The sequence below is a fragment of the Octopus sinensis genome, linkage group LG25 (assembly GCF_006345805.1).
Source record: "Octopus sinensis linkage group LG25, ASM634580v1, whole genome shotgun sequence".
NCBI classification, from domain to species: domain Eukaryota; kingdom Metazoa; phylum Mollusca; class Cephalopoda; order Octopoda; family Octopodidae; genus Octopus; species Octopus sinensis.
Window position 1 is genome coordinate 7,001,854 of NC_043021.1, and position 24,841 is coordinate 7,026,694.

The following is a 24,841-nucleotide window of genomic DNA, read 5'->3' on the forward strand; positions in this document are numbered from 1 at the left end:
AATAAACCTAGTATTTTTACTATGATTTCTTGTGTTGATATACCTAGTATTATTATTACTGTGGTTTGTTAATAAACCTATCATTTCTTTTGTGCTAATACATCTAGTATAATTACTTTTGTTTGTGTTCATAAACCTAGTATGATTGTTGTGGTTTGTGATGTAAATAAGTATAATCACTTCTGTCTGTGGTGTTGATGAACCCATCATAATCACTATGGTTGCTAATATGGAGCTTAAATGTTTAAGCCAAATGTCATTTTATTGACTGTACTACAAATTATAATAATGATTTCAAATTTTGGAACAAGGCCAGCAAGTTTAGGGGAGGGGATAAGGTGATTATATCAACCCCAGTGATCAATTGGTACTTATTTTAGCGAGCTGGCAGAAACGTTAGCGTGCCGGGCGAAATGCTTAGCGGTATTTCGTTTGCCGTTACGTTCTGAGTTCAAATTCCGCCGAGGTCGACTTTGCCTTTCATCCTTTCGGGGTCGATTAAATAAGTACAATTATGCACTGGGGTCGATATAATTGACTTAATCTGTTTGTCTTCTGTCCTTGTTTGTCCCCTCTGTGTTTAGCCCCTTGTGGGTAGTAAAGAAATAGGTATTTATTTTAGCGACCCTGAAAGGATGAAAGGCAAAGGTGTCCCCAGTGGCATTTGAACTCAGAAGAGTTGGAAGAAATGTTGTTAAGCATTTTCCCCCTGGCACACTAATGATTATGCCAGCTCACCACATTAATAATAATAATAATCCTTTCTATTATAGGCACAAGGCCTGAAATTTGGGGGAGATACTTAATTTATTGACCCTGAAAGGATGAAAAGCAAAGTTGACCAGCAGAATTTGAACTTAGAACATAACAGCAGACAAAATACCGCTAAGCATTTTGTCTAGTATGCTAATGATTCTGCCAGCTCACCACCTTAATAATTAATAATAATAATAATAAAGGTCTGTATAATATATATATAACAGTCAAGTAAGTGCAGGTGTGGCTGTGTGGTAAAAATCTTGCTTCCCAACTTGATGGTTCTGGGTTTAGTTCCACTGCATAGCACCTTGGTCAAGTAAATGTCTTCTACTATAGCCTCAGGCTGACCAAAGCCTTGTGAGTGGATTTGGTAGACAGAAACTGAAAGAAGCTTGTCATGTGTGTGTTTGTCTGTATTTGTCTCCTACCACTGCTTGACAACTGGTGTAGGTTTGTCTTTTTCCCTATAACTTAGTAGTTCAGCAAAAGAGACTAATTGAATAAGTACCAGGCTTAAAAAAAAAAAAGGCTATTGGAGTTGGTTCATTTGGCTAAAAATTCTTCAAGGCAGTGCCCTAGCATGGCTGCAGTCTAATGAGTGAAACAAGTAAAAGATAAAAGATGTACACTGGTTGATTTAATAAAATGTGTCCTTCTCCAGAAGTTGTGGTCTTGGCAGCAACATTAGGAATCATTATTGCTAAGACGGTGGTGGTAAAGCAGAAATGGTTAGCACAGTGGACTGAATGCTGTACAAATTGTAGTTTTAGATTCTCCTTTTACATTAAGTTCAAATAATATTTATTTCTTTATTGCCCACAGGGGGCTAAACATAGAGGGGACAAACAAGGACAGACAAAGAGATTAAGTCGATTACATCGACCCCCAGTGTGTAACTGGTGCTAATTTATCAACCCTGAAAGGATGAAAGGCAAAGTCAACCACGACGGAATATGAGCTCAGAACGTAAAGACTGACAAAATACAGCATTTCATCCCGTGTGCTGATGGCAGTATATATGCTTCACCTCTAAATCTTCAAGGGCAGGAGTGGGGGGCATATGAGCACATATACACACACAGATAGCTGCCCCCACTAAATGTTTGCTGTCTCCCTTCCTCTCTCTCTCTCTTTCTGTCTCTCTGGTTTCTTCCAAATGTAGGCCATAACAGCTGTCTAATTATAAATTATTACTAAACAAAACCTATCTGTCGAGAAATTAAAGGTCAGATGAATGTTGTGTGTAATAATATTTTATCATTTCTTCATACTAAACCAACCTCATCAAATTCATTATTCCACGGATGAGGGAATATGAAAAACTATTTTCTCATGATTTCATTGATATCTCTTGTGAGCAGTTTTGTGTGTGTGTGTGTGTGTGTGTGTGTGTGGGGAGTGTTTCATTTTCATTTCTGTTTCCTATGAAACTTGGAAATTGCATTAAAAATGCATTGGATTTCATTATCCGTAACTGTTTATTGGATGATGAGGATTAACACCAAGTAAGCCTTGATTTGGAATTTCTATTGCCAAAGGTACTGAAACCTTGATCATCCATGTTGTTTATATTTTTAAGGTATAATGTATTCAGGATTACTACTTCTTTAATCCCTAGCTGGAGAGGGAGGTTGTCCTCTTAAGCAATACATTGCTGTGGGTGTCACTAAATGATGGACTCTAGTGATGATGCTACTCCTCATTTTCCAATTCATGGCACTGGCCTTAGCATGCCCGAGGTCAAAGCGCTGTGACTTTAGGTCTTCCTCAATTTGTTTTGCCCTTGTCTTGTTTGGTGCAGCCACAAAAGTCGGTGTGGCAGTTTTGGTGACATTGTTCTCGGATGTTGTTGTTTAAGATTAGAGTGACACCAAGGATCTGATGAAGACATTGCATTTGGGCTACACTATCCAGGATGCATAGTGTCTCCTTTTCCATTTTTAAAACACTTTGATGAGATTCAAAGGAAATTTGACTACCATTTCTACTAGGTTGAGCCCTCATGTACAGACTCTTGCATTATTAGTATGATCAGTGTGGTTGTGTATTATTGAGTCACTCTTGCTACACATTCCAACACGCCTATCATTTTTTTATATGGTTGTTCATTGTCTTTTTAGCCCAGGTCAACTCTATGATTACAGCTATGACTATCAGTTCTTTTTTTTGTGCATGTGTGTTTTTATTAAACATAGTAGTCTAGTCTACATTAGTGTGGTGTGGTAGAACATGGTGGTGGTGATGTTTAACCTCGAGCATTTTAACCAGCCATATCTAGCCCAAATATTTTACATGTTTTATGCTCAAACCATCCAGATCTGGCTTCTCACTCCTATCCTACTATGTCGTTCTAAAAATGAATAACCACATCATCGAATTCTCAAAGCTGTAAGAGTATGCATGGTTAGTTCAAAACAATGTGAATACATAAGCTTTAGACTTGAATTCTAATAGGTTAACTACAAGTCTGCCCTGAAGCTGTAGCCTCCTGATCAAAGGTGTTTCCCATACCATTAATTTAAAAGCAATCTTTTAAAGGTCATCACTATACCTCTAGTAACAGTAACAGTTGACAAATCAACAAGAGAGCTTCTACGAGGCTGCTCAACCTGCAGAAAATAGCAAGAAAATTCTTCTCAAACCACATCGTATTGTAATTAAAAAAGGTGGGACCAATTGGATAATCCAGTCTTCAATATACTGCTTGAAATACAAACAAATCGGTAATGCCTGGAATACTTTTGATCTTAGGCCTATTAGATAATGACTGATGGACTTAGAACTTAAACAGCAACAACATTTTGGTAACTTTCTGAATTTCTTCTATCTCATTCCCATTTATTATTCCCTAGACACTGTATGTACCCTTCTTCCAATACCTATTCAACCCACTTCTCTTTGTTAATGGTCCAACAAAGGGTCTGGCCTGAAATATTACTCTTCCACTTTTTTTATGCACACTTTATTCATTTCTTAATGTTTTTTTAAAACAACCTCCTGATTTTGCTAAATTGAGGTCTTCTTAGTCTGAAATAAGTATGGCCACGTGATTAAGAACTCTGCTTTGCATCCACGATGTCTACTGTTGGTTTGGCTCGATCAATACTTTGTGAGTGGTATTTGGTTTATGGAAACTATAAGGAAGACCATTGTGTGTGTTTTTACCAAACATAGTGATCTAGGTCTCAGAGACTGTCTTTATGGTGACACTGCTTAAAAACCAGTGCTGTTGTATATTTTCCATACATTAATGGTTTAACAAATATATATCAATATGGCAGCAGTCTTAACGTTAAATGCTGGAGTCACTCTGATTCACTCTGTTCCAGACTATATATATATATATATATATATATATATATATATATATATGAGTGTATATGTGTGTGTGTGTGTGTATATAAAGGGTGTGATCTTTTGTATTAGGTACATATAATGGTGGACAACAAATTGAAAGGAAAATAACTGCCAAGTCATTATACAGTCAGATTTATCTTGCAATCCAAAATACCTCATTTCATGGAACATTAGCAAACCTTTTTCTTTCTGCTTCTCTCCATTCCATATCATCATCATCATCGTCATCGTTGTTTAACATCTGCCTTCCATGCTAGCATGAGTAAGAAGGTTTCACAAGAGCTGGCCAGCAGAAATCTGCACTAGACTTTCTGTGACTGTTTTAGCAGGATTTTTACAGCTGGATGCTCTTTCTAACACCAGCCACTCAGCAGAGTGGACTTAGTGCTTTTTGTGTGGCACAAGCACAAGTGAGGTCAGTTTTGGCAAGGTTTTTACAGCTGGATGCCCTTCCGAACACCAACCACTTTACAGCGTGGAGTGGATGCTTTTAAGTGGCACCTGCACTGACAGGATCACCAAGTACTTACAAGACAAAAAAAAAAGAAAATTTCAGGAGGGGAGGGGACATTGGAGGATGTGATCTTGTGTTGGATGATGAAAGGTTATAGTGATATTTGTGTGTGTGTGTCTATGAATTTGTATGCGAATTACATAGTTGTCCCCATCATAATGGCTACTTACAACATCACGCACTCTCATACATTAAGCACAGGTAGCCTCATCTGGCACCTGTGCCAGTGGTACATAAAAAGCACCCACTACACTCATGGAGTGGTTGGCGTTAGGAAGGGCATTCAGCCGTAGAAACATTGCCAGATCAGACTGGGCCTGGTGCAGCCTTCTGGCTTTCCAGATCCCAGTTGAACCGTCCAACCCATGCCAGCATGGAAAGCAGACGCTAAATGATGATGATGATGTATGGAACTTTGGACAATCTCATCTCAGATTATTTTCAAGAGTTTACTTGGTGCCATTATCACAAACATATGGTTTGAGTGGATTTTCTACAAATTAAGGGCTGGTTTTGTTGTGTAGTAGTTTGGCATATTTCTTTCCAATTTGTTGTGCATTGAATGAAAGATTGCTGAAAAGCCTGTATACATGTAGAGGCAGGTGTGGCTGTGGTAAGAAGCTTGCTTCCCAATCACATGATTCTCAGTTTTGTCTCACTGCATGGCACCTTGAGCAAGTGTCTTCTATTATTGCCTCTAGCTGACTAAAGCCTTGTGAGTGGATTTGGTTGATGGAAACTAAAAGAAGCCCATTATATATATTTACATGCGTGTGTCTGTGTTTGTTCCCCCCGCCCTCTGCTCATCACTTGACAACCAATGTTGGTGTGTTTACATTCCTGTAACTTAGCAGTTTGGCAAAAGAAATGAATAGAATAAGTACCAAGCTTCTAAAAAAATGAGTCCTGGGGTGATTTATCCAACAAAAACCTTTCAAGGTGTTAACCCCGCATGGCCACAGTCAAATGACCGAGACAGATGAAAAGTAAATGGTCTATGCACATGTTTATATATGTGTGTGTGTTTTACCAATATATAAAGGTAAAAAATGTAAACATTATAGAGAAACAGAAAAACTAGTACTGTCAAATAAAAATACCCTTGGTAATATTTGTTCCTAACCAAGTTCCACAGACAATCCCTTATCCCTCTCACTTTCAGTAATGTTATGAACTGATGACTAGTTCATTGGAAACCTGTAACCACCGACGCTATTGTTAACCAAATACAATATATAAAATAATAGGGTTAAATAAAACGAGTCTTTTCTAAGTTAGTTGCTTATTATTAAATATTTATTGTATTTATGATTCATTAATCCATATTGTCTCATTTAAACCAACCAATTAACCAACCACCTAACCACCCAGCCATACACGTTCATGGTTTCTAGTATTGTCTTCTCCACCTGAGTTTCAACTTTTGTTCTGCTGTTTTGCTCTAGATTAAGTTTTCTCTCATGAGAGCTGAATTGTCTATAAAATAAGAATAAAAAAAAAGTGTGTATATTGAGAAATCAGTCATTGGATGAACTAAATCTAGAAATATTTACAAATATATTTATAATATCTATTTTTTTCTTTGTCATATAATTTTATTCTTTTGTGTTCCAGTAAATGTTGTGGCCATGCTAGAGCATATATATTATATGTATGTGTACACGCACACTCACACACACACTCTCTCTCTCACACATATGTATTTATTATTTTTATACTAGAATGTTTCCATCGCTGCTCATTACTGCCATTACTTCATCTTCTGTTTTGTTGTTTCTGTATGAGCTTTGGCTCCTTAGAATGGTTTAGCCTTGAGCTGTGTTTTACTGGGGTTATTTCTATATTCAAATAATTTTTCTACAAACAAAACGTCAACCACTTAGCTATCATCATCATCAATATCACCTTCATCTACTTTATCTTTTATCTACTTACTAGCAGTATCGCCCGGCGTTGCTCAGGTTTGTAAGGAAAATAACTATAAAGCATATTTAGATATTTATAGCCAAAAAATAGCAAAAAAATGGAAAAAAAATGATGGTAAATTTTTTTTTGAGAGTAAAAAAAGTTTGAGTTGCGTCCCCTAGACAGTCTGTGGTTTATTTTTTTTTATTCTCGACCCCATGTCGAATTTATCGATTTTTTTCAGAACTGGGGGAACTTTTCAAAATTTTCGCTGCGTTAGTTTTGAATTATGACATTGGGCTATGTGTGTGTCAAGTTTCATCAGAATCGGTTGAAAGCCGTGGTCAGGGTGAGGGTACAAGCAAACAGACACACAGAAACACGCACAGACAAACTGCCGTTTATATATAGAGAGATATTAGTGACTAGCAGCATAGCCCAGCGTTGCCCGGGTATGTAAGAACCCTTAGTAGGCAACGACTTGCGGCTGCAGCTGCGATTAGTAGAAGTATGCCAAGGTTATGTTGTCTGGTCATGTTTTGTCTCGTTGACTGCTTGAAGTGGCGGAATTTATAAATTTTTTTCAGAACTGGGGGAACATTTCAAAATTTTCGCTGCGTTAGTTTTGAATTATGACATTGGGCTGTGTGTGTGTCAAGTTTCATCAGAATCGGTTGAAAGCCGTGGTCAGGGTGAGGGTACAACCTGACAGACACACAGACAGACAACCTGCCTTTTATATATAGAGAAGATTCCCAGCCATTTTTTTTACCTACAGACCCTTTTGATTGCTATTTTCTTCTGGTGGACCCCCATAGCAATTCAATGTTTAAAAACTAGTTTCATAGATACTTACAAAATTCCTATTTTGCTGTTTACCCATTAACTTGTGTAGGTTGAACTATGTAAAACGTTAGATAGAGAAAGAAATCTTGCTGTTTCTTGCAATAAATACATCATCTAAAGCAAAATTTTTTCATGGATCCTTAGAATATTACTGCAGGTACCCAATTTACTATTTTGTTTGTGTGGACCCCAAAAATGTTGTATGGATCCCCAGGGGTCATAAGGACTCCCAGGTATCATTTTGACCTTGGTTGAGAGCTATGGATGTACACAATAGAATCAATAGAGCATCAGGCCAAAAGAAAAAATGTTCTATTTATTTGCATTCCTTTACATTCTGAGTTCAATTCTGTTCTATTAAAGCTGGTCATTATTCCTAAACTGATGGCACTTGAGGATTGGTCAAACACAGACAAAATGATTTTCAGTAATTCATTACATATCTTTAAGTTTTCAGTTCAAACCTTGCTAAAGTCAAGTTTACTTGCCATAATTCCGCTACGTCATTCTTTTTTTTTCTGAGGTTTAGAGAACCTCAGAAAGAAGAATGTCAGTATCAATTGATAAAATAGTCTCTATGTAATGGACTATGTAACCCTAGAAGATGGTGCCCTGAAGCATGGCAACAGTCCAGTAACTGAAACCAGTAAAAGACTAAAGAACATTAGATGACTGTAAAACTATTTCTTGCCAGCCCATTTTATTCTCAAACTAAATGTCCTTTTGTGAAGAATGAAGTTGGTTTTTTATCATCATTCACGTGGTTGCTAATTCTTCAGCTAAATATCACAGGTCAGTGAGGCTGATGCTACTCACATTATACAAGCCAATGGCACATTCCTCAGTAGTTATTTAAATTGCTAGAAAAAGCAGCCAAATGTCTAGAACCATATTCTATCTCAGTGGTTCTCAACCATTTTTTACTTATGGACCTGTTTATTCCTATTTTATTCTACTGGACCATGTTTTTTTATCTGCTGGAGGACTAACCTGGAACTAAATAGCAACAGTCATTGAAGCAAAACATTTAGACATGATTAATGATTCTGCAGTTAACCTGTAGATAAAGTGCAGGCATGGTTGTGTGGTAAGAAGTTTGCTTCCCAACCACATGGTTCTGGGTTCAGTCCCACTGTGTAGCACCTTGGGGCAAGTCTTCTCCTGTAGCCTTGGGCTCACCAAAGCCTTGTGAATCGATTTGGTTGATGAAGCTGAAAGAAGCCTGTCGTATATGTATAAATATGTGTGTGTGTGTGTGTTTGTGTTTGTCTCCCACCATTGCTTGACAACTGGTGTTGGTTTGTTATGTCCCTGTAACTTAATGGTTTGGCGAAAGAAGTGATAGAATATTTACCAAACAATTCATACTACATTAGCTCAATCTACCTAGCGACCTGGAATTTGTAATGAGATCACCATGGAAGGTTATCTGCAATAAGCCTATGCTCTATCCAGTGTGTGTATGTGTGTGGTGGGAGAGCATTTACCTCATTTGCTTAACACTTTGAAATTCACAGGGGGCTTGAGAAGCATCTGTTAATTATAAACACTCGTTCTTAGCCCTTTAGCATTCAGTTTTCCTTGTCAAATGTATTGCTTATTTATTCACATTGATTTGAATTAGTCAGTCATGCATTACCTTGCAGCTTTGAGAGTTCAATGATGTGATTGTTATTTTCAGAATAATATTGTAGAAGTGTGAGAAGCCAGATCTGGCCAGTTTGAACATAAAATAGGTAGAATATCTTGGCCAGGTGTGGCTGGTTTAAATGCTAAAGGGTTAAAGACCTTTACACATTTAGGGAGCAAAAGTTCTAGATTGCTTAATTACTGTCTCCACATTTAGAGGTAGGTTGTCATAAGCTGAGATTGCCTCTTGGGATATTTATTAGTTCTTCATTAGCTGTTCAGGTTAATTGGATAAAGATAAAAATGGTGTAACTCCTACAAGTATTAAGTTCTTTTCATTTGGCAAATGAAGAGGAACGGCTCCCATTACTGGGTTGGGGAGATGTGAGGATAACTGAAGGGGTAAAGTTGATGTGATTAATTTTCAGTTTCAACTGTCCGATGAACGGTCATCTATATAATTATATTGTTCTGTTAGTCATGACATGTCTTGTCATTGAGTGTTATGCTTTACACCATTTTAACTTGTGGAGTGAAACTGAAGACTCACTCAAAATCTTTAACATACTCTTTACTCTTTTACTTGTTTTCCTCATTTGACTGCGGCCATGCTGAAGCACCACCTTCAATCGAGCAACTTGACCCCGGGACTTATTCTTTTGTAAGCCCAGTACTTATTCTGTCGGTCATACATATATACAACGGGCTTCTTTCAGTTTCCGTCTACCAAATCCACTCACAAGGCTTTGGTCGGCCCGAGGCTATAGTAGAAGACACTTGCCCAAGGTGCCACGCAGTGGGACTGAACCCGGAACCATGTGGTTGGTTAGCAAGCTATTTACCACACAGCCACTCCTGCGCCATACTTAATATTTCTTCTGGCTCTTTTATGTTCTGAGTTCAAGTCTTGTTGAGGTCAACTTGGCCTTCCATCCTTTTAGGGTTAATAAGATAAAAGTATCTGTCAAATACTGGGGGACAATGTAATTGACAACCTTCTCCCCCTAAAATTACTGGCTTTGTGTCAAAATTTAAAGCAATTATCAATATCATTATTATTATTATGGTGGTGAGCTAGCAAAATCGTTAGCATCCTGTGTGAAATGCTTTGTGGTATTCCATCTGCTGCTACATTCTGAGTTCAAATCCCACCGAGGTTGACTTTGCCTTTCATCCTTTCAGGGTTGATAAATTAAGTACCAGTCAAACTGGTAGAATTGTTAGCATGCCAGGCAAAATGGTAGCATTTCATCCATCTTCATGTTCTGAGCTCAAATTTCACTGAAGTTGACTTTGTCTTTTATCCTTTCGAGGTCGATAAAATAGGTACCAGTTGAGTGCTGGGGGGTGTCAATGTAGTTACTTACTTCCTCCCACAAAACTGCTGGCCTTGTGCCAAAATTTGAAATCATTATTATTGTGATTATTATTATTATTATTATTATTAAGGTCATACACTGGCAGAATCATTAGCATACCGGGCAAAATGCTTAGCGGTATTTTGCTGATCCCTTATGTACTGAGTTCAAATTCAGCCAAGGTTGACTTTGCCTTTCGTCCGTTCAGGGTCGATAAATTAAGTACTGGTTGAGTACTGGGGTTGATGTAATTGCCTTAACCCTTCCCCCCCAAATTCTAAGCCTTAAGCCTATAGTAGAAAGAATTATTATTATTATTATTATTAAGGTGGTGAGCTGGTAGAACTGTTAGTATGCCAGGCAAACTGCTGTCATTTCGTCTGCTTTTAATTTTGAACTTTTCATATTTTGCCAAAATTGACTTTGCTTTTCATCTTTTGGTTGATAAAATAATTTCCATTTCAGTGCTAGTCCCCTCCCACCAAATTACAGACCTTGTGTCTTTAGGTGAAAGGATTATTATTATTATTACCTCCGCCTTAGTGAAGGCAGAGGTATTGTTTTCAATCGTGTATGCTTGTTTGTCCGTGGACAAGATATCTCAAGAACTGCTGGATGGATTTGGATGAAACTTTCAGGGATGTTTGGCCTCATAACTGGCATGGACTGATTAGATTTTGGGATGAATCCGGTACTGGACAAGGATTCTGGATTATTTTTCCTTCTTTTTTTTTACTTAATTATTGAGAGTGGTGGGATTCATTTTTAGTATTCTCATTTGTGAGAGCAGTTGGGTTTATTTCAGATATTCTCATTTTAAAAATCATCTCCAGCTGATTGTTGAGAGGATATTGGTGTTCCTTGGCAGAGGTTTGCGCTCTCTGAGTGCTCTTGTTATTATTAACGTTATTACTGTTAATATCATTACTGTTATTGCTGTTTCAGACGATAAATATGGGCGGATTGCCAAATTGTGAAAAAAGAAAAAAGAAAAATCCTTCCTCCCCTCCATGTATACAAGCAAACAATAAAAAATATTTAGCTCATAACATGGAGTTGAACCTGTTTTGCTTGCTTGTCAAACAAGTTAGCCACCTTTTTATAGGGTACGCTTGCATTGACATCTCTCTCTGTCTCTCTCTCTCTTTGGATTTTTAGTCACTCTTCCAGAATGCTTTATAAGAAAGAAAAACAAACTGAATGTGTTCCATTTCTATAGAACCAAATAATGGCATGGTTACAACCTTTAGTCAATAAAAACTATATGGGCAGTAAAAAAAAAAATAATAATAATTGACAGTAAAGAAACAAATTAGTTTTTGCTATTTACTTTTTGTTAGTTAAATTTTATGCACAAGTGAGTGCTGAAAAGTTCCTGGGTTTCGGTAAAAGAAAACACAGGAGGATCAGTTAATTATGATTTTATTCAACATATTCCCCTCTCAGATCCACAGACATATTGCTATGGCCCTTCAGTTTTTTTAAGCCCTATAAAAGAATGTGAAAAATTGGACCTCCAACCAGGCCTGTAATGATACCCTTAAAACCGGGAACTTTCCAGCACCCACTCCTGAATAAAACAACTGTTTTACTAGAAATTGCCATTATGAAGGGTCGTTCGTTATGTTACTTGTCTTGTTTTTCCATTTGTTTCTTTCGTTGTTGCAAAAAAAAAAAAAAACGTTCATATTCCATGTATACGTATTTCGTATCTAATGTTTTCATTTTTTTATGGTCTTTACGTTCTGTGATGTCCTCTGCGCACATATGCATATGTATATATGTATAGATATAAATATGTAAACATAGGTGTGTGTGTGTATATATGTATGTAAGGAGCTGAACCCTAATTATAATTATGTGGATAATTTTACCTGTAAAGGTTATTTTAACGTACCGATCTACTTGGTAAAATTGTTAATTAATTAATTAATTGATTGATTAATTTGATTAATAAATTTTACCCTTCTATTATATGTATGTATATATATGTGGGTGGAAGCTTTTCAGGGCAAAATGGACAGTATTGGGTTTGAAGTGAAACAATTATAGGCAAATTCTCAATTTTACAACCTGAAGGCAGAAGTATAGTCATCACTAAAGTGATTAAGGGCCCTAATCAGTACCAGTGCTTTTCGTGGCTATTGATTTCTTTTGGCTCTCGTTTCTAACAATACTGATTAGTACCCTTAGTCACTTTAGTGATGTCTATACACACACACACATGTATGTGTGTCTTTTAATATTTTGCTTATGCATTGTGATACTAATAGCTTGGTGTAGAACTCAATGTATGTATGCTTCTGAATGAAGAGTTAGTCAAGTACAGAGTGGTAATGAGAAAAGAGATGATAAAGAATAGACAATTATCTTATGAACTTCATTAGCTTACAGCTGCTTCCACCATAAGACATGGTGCGCTCATAATTGAGTGCCTGAGTAACTAACACCTTACAGTTTCATCAGAGCCTCAAAAAAAAAATGTGCACTTCATATTTGAGGGTCTGATGAAACTTTAAGGTGTTACTCAGGCACTCACTTATGAGTCTACCATATCTTGTAGTTGAAACAGCTGTAAGCTAATGAAAATCACTCGATAATCTTTTATGCCTTTGTCATCTCTTTTCTTTTATATATATATATATATATATTGCAGACATTACACATCTCTGACAATATCATAGAATGTTCTAATGTGTCTTCTTTTGAAATGGTAGGATTTGATTTGACGGATTCGGTCACTTTTCTCTGGCAAGTATAGCTGCCCCTCATTATCTCTCTCTACTACTATGTCAGTCAGTTTCATTGAGATACCTGTCACCTCTCGCCTGCATTACTTTTCTATCTTTTCATATTTCTACATATTCAGAAAACAGGTAAAAGAGAAATGATTAAAAAAATTGTCTGCATTTTTGTTTTGATTCTCTGTCATTACTCCACTGAGAGCGAGCGAGTCAGGGAGTCTGTCTGCGTGGCTCAGAGGTGGGGAATTAACTGACATTTTTTGCCAGGAATGTGGCACACGTGAATCCTGTGAACCTGTCTTTGGCAATGCGACAGTTAAACATAATGATGATAATTGCTGTTTGCAAATACTCTGTACTCCTCCGCAGCCACCTGCTTGTTCTACCCCTTTCCCCTACCCCAGTTAAGAAGCAGTTAATTGATTTGTACTAGACCGCCTGAGAATGTAAATACCCTCTCTTCACTTCTATAACCGCATTCCCTCTGTCCCAACACCATCCGTTTCTGTCCGCTTTGCTAAAATGACATGACTCAGTGACACACATTTTTCAGCTTTACACTTGGTTACCTAACCTACAACAGATCTTCTTTGGCATCCTCTTCCATTTCCATAAAGGGTAGTCCCACAATGGAAAAGATGCTGTGCACACACCATTGGTTGGTTCACTTTCTCCATCAGTTGACCAGCCAATCTCTATCTAGTGACAAGGTTTCCAGCTTTGTTAACAGTAATATTGCATCTGGTTAGATCTGCATTTATTTTAAAACATATGTCTTTTGCAAAGTTCCTCCAAATGAATTAGGCTCTGTCACTTTCCTTGTGATTGGTGGTATATTTGGTCTTCCCAAAGCTTGTCCAATTAAAATTCAATCTCTTTGAATGTAAAATGCAGTCATCTGAGAAAGTCTACGCTTGTGCGATTAGCCATTCAAGAGGTCTGTGAGGCAGTGTAAGTGCCTTTATGTGGTTGCTTAACCAGCTTGAAATAGCAACCAATTCTTAGGTAAATGATACTTTATACCGTCTTCGAAAAGGAACGACCTGTTTGATAGTGTAACCCTAGATATACTATGTATAAAGAGATCATCACAGCTACAATGCCTTCGATTATAGGTCTGCTTGATCAGTGCTATTCTAGATCTGAGCAACAGGGAGCTAACTACTGAAATATGGTGATTTTAAATAGATTGCCACTGATCCATCAAAGTCATCGGTAGAGTCCTTCTTCCTTCTTTTTCAAAATATTCCATTTCCTTCAGTCTGAAAATTCAAACAAGTGCTCTTTCACTCTGAAGTTCCAGCTTTGGTTGTCAATTTTACCCACTTTGCATTAGTATAAGGTACATTATTAATAGTGATTTTTAATAGATTTATGGATGTAGTTCACCCATCTCTATAGCTGCTCAATGCGAGGTAGGCTTAGCCTGCTATTGTGTTGAACACTAGACCTTACTGGAGATGTTATCTTATGGAAATTTCAACACCCTAATAGAGAATGAAGATTACTCAGGTACATAAACTGAGCTGTTGCGATGATTGTAGTGTTTAGACCTAGATCACATTTGTCCACTTCCAGTCAGGGAAAATATATGATAAATGATGTTCAAACAGTGACTAATCCATTTTACAGATATGTCAGAGTCACACTATCCTGGCTTACGCATGGTAGTGTGTGATTTGAAGGATATCTAGCTACTGTTTCTATTTGTTATGGTTGCATGGGTTTTTTTGTTTTTTTTGCTTCTGCTATCAGAAATGTCACCACCATGTAATAGTGCAAGTTTTACCTGTCACTTCCTTTCAGCTGTGTGCATGTGTGTTTGCTTCATGTTGTTATCTCTTTTCACTCACATTTCTCTGGTTCATCTAATCTAATTTAATCTAATATTGGTTGGCAGACTGCTGTTATGGTGTTGGCATAAATTGTTGAGGAACTAGTGTTTCTACCATGGAAACCTGCTGCTGGTAATGTTCGTAGTAGTATTAGTGGTAGTAACAAAAGTAGTAGTAGTAGCAGCAGCAGCAGCAAATAGTTGATTCATAGACAAGTAATCTCAACCAGTCTTGTGGTGTGGCATCAACATTTCCTGATATCAGATACTATTAACAAATTTCTTATTCTTTTATTTATACTAAGACATTTTATTCCTTTAGACTTAGATATTTACTTCTACTTTATCTTGAAACTTACTTATTTTCTTCTGTTTTCATCGTTCAAACTCAGTAATTTTGATTCCTTCAATTTTGGCCATCTTGATTCCTTCAGTCTGGGTAATTTTCATTTCTTGAAACACATTTATTTTCCTCCTTCAAACTTAGCTATTTTCTCCTAATTCTTGTTTTCAACTGAATAATCTATTTAGAATTATTTATAGATAAAAAAACAAAACAAATTGAAATGAACAAAATAAATAGGTTTTATACCAGGCAGCTTAAAGAGGTGATGGTTTTATGTTATTCTTTATAGAAATATTTTATATTTTGATACTTATTGCAGGTTTGATGGTTATAATACTCTATTAATGAATAAATACATTTTCAATTATCCACAAGTCAAAAGAGTTATATTGGAGTAGGACCAGTGATCCTCAATAAACTCTGCACAGTCTTTGAAATGATGTCTAGGATACCATATGTTGTCTGTTTATAGTACTACTGTTGTCTTACATCAGTGCTTCTTAACCCTTTTGTTACCAACCCGGCTGAAATCGGCTCTGACTCTGAGTACAAATGTCTTGTTTTCATAAGTTTTAAATTAAAATCTTCCATCAAACCTTAGTCACAATTTATGTTCCTAACACTAGCTGAATGATAACTAAGTTATTTTACTAAATTCTTTGTTATATTTAAAGTAATTGAAAGAAACACAGAGCATCTCAAAATAAATACAGTAACGAAAGGGTTAAGCTGGGCAGTGGTGCCCTCTTGAAAAATTTGTTGAGTTTATAAAGAGGCATTAAATGACATGATGTACTATGTACAGCACATTCACCAAGTCATTTGACAAATAGAAAAATTTATTAAAATTGCAATGGAGACTGAATAATAACATTAATAAAACTATTAATATCATTCAAAAACACTTCAATTATAATATATTAGTATGCAAAAAAAAAATTTTGTTGTCACCTCTTCTAAGATTTTGTAATGATTTTCTGGACACTCTGTATGTTTAAAGCAGTTATGATTTTTCTTAGAAATAAAAATTTTAACCCAGATACAATACTTACATTTTAAACATATTAAGAATTAAAATTGCAATGGAAACTGAATAACATAACATTAATAAAACTATTAATATCATTCAAAAACACTTTAATTATAATATATTAGTATGCAAAAAAAAAATTTTGTTGTCACCTCTTCTAAGATTTTGTAATGATTTTCTGGACACTCTGTATGTTTAAAGCAGTTATGATTTTTCTTAGAAATAAAATTTTTAACCCAGATACAATACTTACATTTTAAACATATTAAGAATTAAAATTGCAATGGAAACTGAATAACATAACATTAATAAAACTATTAATATCATTCAAAAACACTTCAATTATAATATATTAGTATGCAAAAAAAAAATTTTGTTGTCACCTCTTCTAAGATTTTGTAATGATTTTCTGGACACTGTATGTTTAAAGCAGTTATGATTTTTCTTAGAAATAAAAATTTTAACCCAGATACAATACTTACATTTTAAACATATTAAGAGAAAAAAAAATCTTTTTCAAGATGAAAGTATGAACAGTAGTTTTACCAGTGAGCTGTGTCAAGGTTTATTACAGTCTTTTTATACAAGTATTCACATTCTTTAGTAAATATTTAACACCATGCAAATATCTAAAATAAAAAAAGTGGAACAGACTGGATGGGATATTATATTAATATATGAACAATAAACTGCTAGATCCTTTTGATTGAAATAATCTTTTATTTTCTTCAAAACATAACAAGGGAGTATTTATAAAATGTTTCATTTATGTATTAGTTTTGCAAGATTTCTGATGTGAAATCATGTGTTGAAACAGAAATTGTTTTATTTGGGGATGGTCATGTTTTTACAAGTTAACTCTTTAGTATTCATATTCTGTCAAATGTAATGTTTGTTTATTTATATTGTTTTGAATTCATTATGCATTATCTTGCGGTTGTAAGACTTTGATAGGATTGTTTAGTTTTAGAATGACATAGGGATGACATGAAAGGCCGAATCTGGCCAGTTTCAACATAAACAAATTGAATATTTTGGCCAGATATGGCCAGTTTGAATGCTAAAGGGTTAAACACGTGCACTATATACTTGGTCTTCATTTCAGCTTTATTATTTTTAGTTTAAATTTTAATAATAAAGCTGAAGTGAAAACCAAGTATTGGCAAAAATCTTTTTCAAGATGAAAGTAGGAATAGGAGTTATTTATAAAATGCTATTCCATGAAAGTGGGTATTGAGCCATAAAAGATTAAGAACCATTGTTTTACACGAACTGTCTGTATATGAATAATATGACATATTATGAGGACACTTGATGAGTCAGTGGTGGAAGCGAGTGATCAATGAAAGTGTGACTGGAGAGAACAGCATTAATGGATGAAGAGGACAACCAGTGAAATGGTTCTGTGTTGTAAGAAGAATAAGTGGTATCAAGGAAGAGCTGTGGTTAGGGAAGTGACAGGGGTATTTTGATGAGGAAACAAATTGGATGAATGCTCCAGTTGTGCATATATATATATATATATATATATATATATATACACATACAATCAAAACTAGTTTCACTGAGGCAGGCAGGTCTTGTCTCTCTCTCTGTCTCTCTTTATATATATATATGTGTGTGTGTATGTGTGGAGGCGCAATGGCCCAGTGGTTAGGGCAGCGGACTCGCGGCTGTAGGATCGCGGTTTCGATTCCCAGACCGGGCGTTGTGAGTGTTTATTGAGCGAAAACACCTAAAGCTCCACAAGGCTCCAGCAGGGGGTGGTGGCGATCCCTACTGTACTCTTTCGCCACAACTTTCTCTCACTCTTTCTTCTGTTGGCCTGCTCGCTTAGCCAGTGGGGTGGCATCATATGGAGGCTAAAACAATGTGAAGCGCATTGTGACCAGCGATGTGTAGCAACATCTGATAGCCTGGTCAGTCACGGTGGTTATATGTATATGTGTGTGTGTGTGTTTGTGTATTAGTATGTTACTGTTAGAACAAGAGAATAAAAACTATATAAAAGAACTCAACACCAGCTTAAATAGAGCAAAGTAAATTTATTGACTTCTATATTTTTACATGTGTAGGTGTGTTTCAGTCCCTAGAGAGATTCTTAAAACACTTCTGTAAAGGTCAAACTTTTAACTAGTACTTTGAGAATCTCCCTAAAGAGTGAAACACAATGTGTCAACACAGAAGTCAATAAATTCATATGCATATAAGTGTATGTGAAATATCAGTTCCATAGCATAGTTTTAGTAAAACAAAGTAACTAAAGATAATATATATTTTTTATATTTTTACTGTTTTGTCATTTGGCTGTGGTCATGCTGTATTTTCTCCTGTGTTTAGTGGTTATATCAATCCCCGTCTTATTTCAGTTTGGCACCACTTTATCTGTCAAACTTCAAAGGGGTACAATTCATTGAAGCAAATCTCGCCAGTACACAATCAGTCTGAATGTTCTTAGTTATACTAAGGCAGTGCTTTTCAACCTATTTGCTGGAGCGGAACCCCCAAGGAAACATTCCACTGGCTTGAGGAACCCCTGTGCAATAATTTGTCTTATGCACACATATCTGCACAGGAGAATTAAAAATTGCTGTCAATTTTAGCATTTTTGTAACTTCTTGCAGAACCCCTGGACTGTACTGGCGGAACCCTGGTTGAAAACCACTGTACTAAGGTGTTGTTAGTTTGTGGGACTTTGCTCCTGTTTTGGATTGGAACACTACTAGTGGCTCAGTTTACCTTTTCTCCATACTGGTATTGATTTAAGTACCAGTCAACTAACTATACTTCTCTACAGTTTATTCTTCCTTATGTTTATGTGTGAAATTGTTACATACGTGGCAGGCAAAGCGCATCAAATTTACATAAAAATTTGGATCGGATTCAAGTTAAAAATAGGATAAAAAAGAAGAATAAATGGAAACTTGCATTAGGCTCTTTTCAAGCTAAGGTTCTTTTCTGTGTGATGTCACTGAAAGGACCCTGCCATATGTTTCTAATTTGTATCAGTGCTTGTATTGTGTGTGTTAAATAACGTCATCAGCACTAGAGAGAGAGAAAGCTGCTTCATTGAGGAGGAGAGAACCGTTTTCTTGCTGCTTCCTCTTGTGAATATTGAAGCACTTTAAGGGATGGTAGCATATCTTGGATACAAAGAAATTGAAATTAAAATGAATTAAATTATATGAAGTTTACCTATTGTCAATATGAGAAAGAAAGAGAGAAGTCGTTGAACTGGCAGAATCATTAGTACAATGCTTAGCAGCATTTGTCTGTCTCTATGTTTTGAGTTCAAATTCCACTAAGGTTGACTTTGCCTTTTATCCCTTCAGGGTTGATAAAATAAGTACCAGTTGAGCACTGAGATTGATTTAATTAACTTGTTCCCCTCCCTTGAAATTGCTGGCCTTGTACCAAAGTTTGAAACCAATATGAGAGAGAGAGAGAGTGAAGAGTGAGGTGGAATTCTGATAGGTGGATGTGTACATTAAGCAAGAAAGTGTGATTGGATATTGAGCCAATTGGGGAGTCTTTAAAAGATAAGCCATTTGCACAGCTTAAAATAGCAGCCACAGTTCTCTCTAATCATACACCCTACTCTCATCATCATTGTTTTAACATCCAATTTTCCATGCCTGAATGGGTCAGATGAAGTTTTTTTAAGGAAGAAGATCTTTGTGGTTGGATGTCCTTCCTATTGCCAATCCTTTACCAGTTTCCAAGCAAGCTAATATTTCACACAGATATTGGAAATGAATGACACTGCTTGTATGTATGACAGTCGTTTCTGTCATGCAATATCAAGAAAGACACAAGCATACACTCAAATACACATATATATATATATATATATATATATATATATATACATACATCATGCCTAAACACACACGGCAAGCTTCTTTCAGTTTCTGTCTCTCAGATCCAATCACAAGGCTTTGGGACTCTGGTAGAAGACACTTGCCCATGGTGCCATGCCGTGGGAATGAACTGGAAACCATGTAGTTGGGAAGCAAACATGTCATTATACATGTATATTCTACATCTGAAAAACAGATAGGATGGCCACTACAGGAATATCTTTGATCAGAGTTCTGCTGGATCAGTTGGAGTTAGTGTAAACAACAACAACTTTATTCAGACATCCTACTCTTCTAGGGTCATCTAGGAGATGGCAGGTCTATGAAGACAAGCGTTAGCAAAATAAGCAAAATAAAATGAAAACAACAATATATATTCTAGTCCACTAAAATTCCTTCCTAGTAGTGATTTGACCTTTTATTAGTTAAATTAGCAAATTTAGTGGGTTAAAAATAGAACCACCTCCTTCTTACATGCACATACTTTAGTTCTTGTATTGGTGGTGGTGATGGCGGTTGATGGTGGTAGGCGATTTATTTGGAAGACTAAAATATTCCTTGGCTAGAGGAAGAGGTGAGGGAATGGAGAAGGAAGAGGAGGGTGATAGAAGAAAATTGTTTAATAGTAAAGTGGGGAGAGAGACTAAGAGAGTGTGTGCGTATGCAAGAGATAAATTGACTATTTCCTGTAGATTATTACTATATTTACTGTATCTGTAATGGGCTAAAGAGGAAATTCCCTTTAGGTTCTAAGTCTTAAAACATCACCAAAAAAGTACTTTGTATGTCTGTTTGTGTAGTAGTAGTAGTACTAATTCCATTTCGCAACCTGTTACTGTCCAATGACTAGAGCCATCTATTATTCTATGCCATTCTGAGACACCACCGAGGTCGACTTTGCCTTTCATCCTTTCGAGGTCGATAAATTAAGTACCAGATACGCACTGGGGTCGATATAATCGACTTAATCTCTTTGTCTGTCCTTGTTTGTCCCCTCTGTGTTTAGCCCCTTGTGGGGTAGTAAAGAAATATATTATTCTATGCCATCCTGAGACCACTTTTGAGGGTATTAGTCAACCATTATGTTTGTGTGTGTGTGTGTATCATCATCATCATCATTAAACGACTGTTTTCCATGCTGACATGGTTTGGATTGTTTGATTAGAACTGGTAATTGTTTGTTTTGGTATGGTTTCTATGGCTGGATAACCTTCCTAATGCCAACCACTCCATAGAGTGTACTGGATGCTTTTAACATGGCACTAGCAACAGTACTTTTTTATGTGGCATTAGCGCTGGTATCGATTCTGCTGTGGCAGATAGGTCTTCTTATGTTTAGCAAGGTACCAGATATCTTGGTCCTTAGTCATCTCCTTCATAAGGCTCACTGTCTTGTGATCGGCTGTCAATATTTCATCCCATGTCTTCCTGAGAATGAATTAAGATAAGTTGAACCTGTGATCCAAGGGTCCAGCCTTGTCAAACAGTGTCATATTCTGAGAATTACATTAAAAGTACATGTTTCTGGAATACTCAGCCACTTAATACAATAAGTGCTTAGTTTAGTTGATCTAGTGAACAACTCATTGTCAAAAATTATGGAAATTTCTCTCTCTCCCTATCACACACACACACACACACAAGCATGCATGCACACACACGCATGCACGCACACACACAAAATACTATTTAAGTTAAGTAACGTTTTTCCTTTCTTCAGGCAGTCATGTCCGGTTTATAAATTGTCTGTCTGTGTGTTTTCCTGTTGTATAAATACATTTCTTTATTTCTTGGTATTCAAAAGTAATTTCCGTAAATGGTCGAGCTATTGCCTGTCCCTGTATTCTGAGTTTGACAGTTTTGTTTTTTTTCTGTGATTTAGAGGAAGAAAAGCTGTGCCTGTGACCCTTACCAGAGTGTTTAACCATGACATTATAGGGTACATGTAAGAGACTGCATCTGCCCTATTTGAAGCTAAAACAGAATATTTTGACAGGATATGGCCAGTTTAAATGCTAAAGGGTTAAGCATTTTATTCCATCATTTTGAAACAGTTGTATTTGAAAAGTAAACGTTACAGAAAGATTTTTACTTTAACACCTATTTTGGTCATAAAAGAGCAACCAGCCCTTTTCGATAGGACTGTAACTAACTAACATATATCTATGTCTTAACTGGTGACCGCATTATCTGATTACACTACAGAGTGAGCGTCTAATTAGAGAAGTGGAAGAGATAATTGTCAGTTGTGTAATCAGTACCAAAGTCACACAGCATGCCATCGATATGTAATTCAAGTTACTTACACCAGTGACTTCTTCATACTATTCTGTATCAAAACCACATATAATGTAATTTTAGTAGTGAATTCATAAGATTTTTGCCATCAAAAAATAGTTTTACTTTGTCTTCCTCCCTCTTCTTTTCCCTACCCTTTCTCTCTTATTTACCCCTCTCTCTCTTATTCACCCCTCTCTCTCTCTTTCCCTTTTGCTTGCTTGCTCACTAAATTGGTAATTCTATTTCTTGACTAAAATCATTGAAACAAACACGAATTCCAATTATCCGAGATTTTTGAGTAATTTATTTGTGCCTAAAATATATGTTAACAAAATAATTATAGTATTATCCCCTCCCCTACAATAGGAATAATTTAGATTATAAATGACACTCTCCTTCTTCACGTGGTTGAGTGCTTCTTAAGAATCTGATTCATTCAACTGTATCCTGGAGGGGAAAAAGAAAAAAAAAGTATTTATGAATTAGTAGGAAAAAAAAAAAAAAAGGAAAAAACTTACATTAGAAGATCTTGAAATCTTTAACTGATGGTTATTTGATCCTTTCGAACTGATTGTTTCTGGTGATTAATGAAAAAGTTAGCAGAGAAACGAAACATTCCTTAGAAACACTCCACTGTTGCTATCTATGTGAGATTTATAGATAGCTTCAATGTAGCTTGTTTGTCAGAGTTGGGTTTTTGCAAAACCTGAAATCTGCTGTACTAAAAAATGTAATCTTGGATTTTTTTTTTTTTGATTTTTTAAAAAATTTTATTATTTTTTTTCTTTTCTTTTTTAAGAAGCGAATCTAATTAGGTCACTGATGAATGACTAATGATGCTTAGAAATGCGCATGCCAGGCCTTCTGTCCTTATGGAAGAATTACATGTAGAGCGCTCGATCTTTAACTCAGATCACTTATTAGTTATTTATTTGAAACTTGATGAAATAAAAGCATTGAGTGAGTCTGTATGTAGGGTGGAGGGAAGGCTAAAGATAGTACTTTTTTCTCTTTCTTCTTGTCTTAATTCCAGTGACAAATGAATTGGTGGTGGTGGTGGTGGTGGTAATAATCATTTCATTGATTCTGCCATTTCTTTGCAATAATCATTATGGTGCTTGTTCTGGTATTGGTAGGAGGGCATTTGTGATGGTGATGGGGGTGGCAGGTGCTATGTAGTGGTGTGTTACCACTGTTGGTGATGGTGGTGGTTTTACCAATATTGATGATTTTTTTTTTTTCTTTTTTCTTGAGCAGTAGTGATGATGATAGCCATATTGGTGATGTTAAAATGATGATGGTATAGTAGAAGCAGTAATTGACACTGGCTTACTGGAGGCTGGCTTACAAAGACTTTGTTTTCAAGTAGAAATTAAGTACATTTGGCCCCACATAGCCTATGGTCATTACCTGCATACGCACATGAAGGTCTGAGTTCACTATTGCTAGCTGATAATCAATCGTTTCCTCATTTATATAGTACACACACTCTACATCTTCATAGTACCTATCATCATCATCATCATCGTCTAGCGTCCGCTTTCCATGCTAGCATGGGTTAGACGGTTCAAATGGGGTCTGGGAAGCCAGAGGGCTGCACCAGGCCCGGCTGAGCCACTGACATTTTTTGGGGGCCAGGAACATAGCAATCAGTGATAAAAGGGAATGAACTGATGAACTTCAGTGTTAGCCATATCTAGCCCAAAATATTCTACCTGTTCTATATTTAAACATAGCCACATCAAGCCTTTCACACCTATCTGACAATGTCATTCAAAACATAATCAATCACATCACTGAAATCTCAAAGCTACAACATAATGCATTATTAATTCAAAATTATTATTATTAATAAACATTACATTTGAGAGATTAACCTGAATGCTAAAGGGTTAATTGTATGTGTCTTTTGTCATGAGAACCAGTTGACTTGCATGATCGACAGTGTGTAAAGATGTATGTTTGTATGTCAAAAAAGACAAACCAGAAGCACTTAATTTGATGCAGGCAGCAGGGAGTTGTGATAGATGTTGCTTTATTTGAAGTTGACACTGCTATTTTTATCTTGGTGTGTGTGTGTGTGTATGTGTGTGAGGTGGAAGTGGGTTAAGAAAATAAGTATCGGTAATTTAATTGGGTAGTTTCAATGAGATTTTAACCTACACTGTCACTTTTTAAAACATTAAAAAAAAAGGGGCCTTGCAGGTTTGAAATGAATGTAATATTACGCAAAATTGGTGGCCTGCTTTAGAAATTATTGATACTTAGATGTCCCTTAGAGAAAGTAGTTGGAAGTCCTCACATCTGCACAGCATTTGGTAAGAGACTAACCTATATTAGAGTGACTCATCTGTCTGTATGTCACTCAGATTCTTTTAT

The 24,841-nt window shown here is 36.2% G+C and overlaps 1 protein-coding gene across 7 annotated transcripts in view; it reads left to right on the top strand.

Moving 5' to 3' along the window:
- LOC115224197 (striatin-3) overlaps positions 1-24,841 on the top strand; it is a 253,651-nt gene that overhangs the window by 22,112 nt on the left and 206,698 nt on the right. The gene's annotated exons all lie outside the window — the stretch shown is intronic.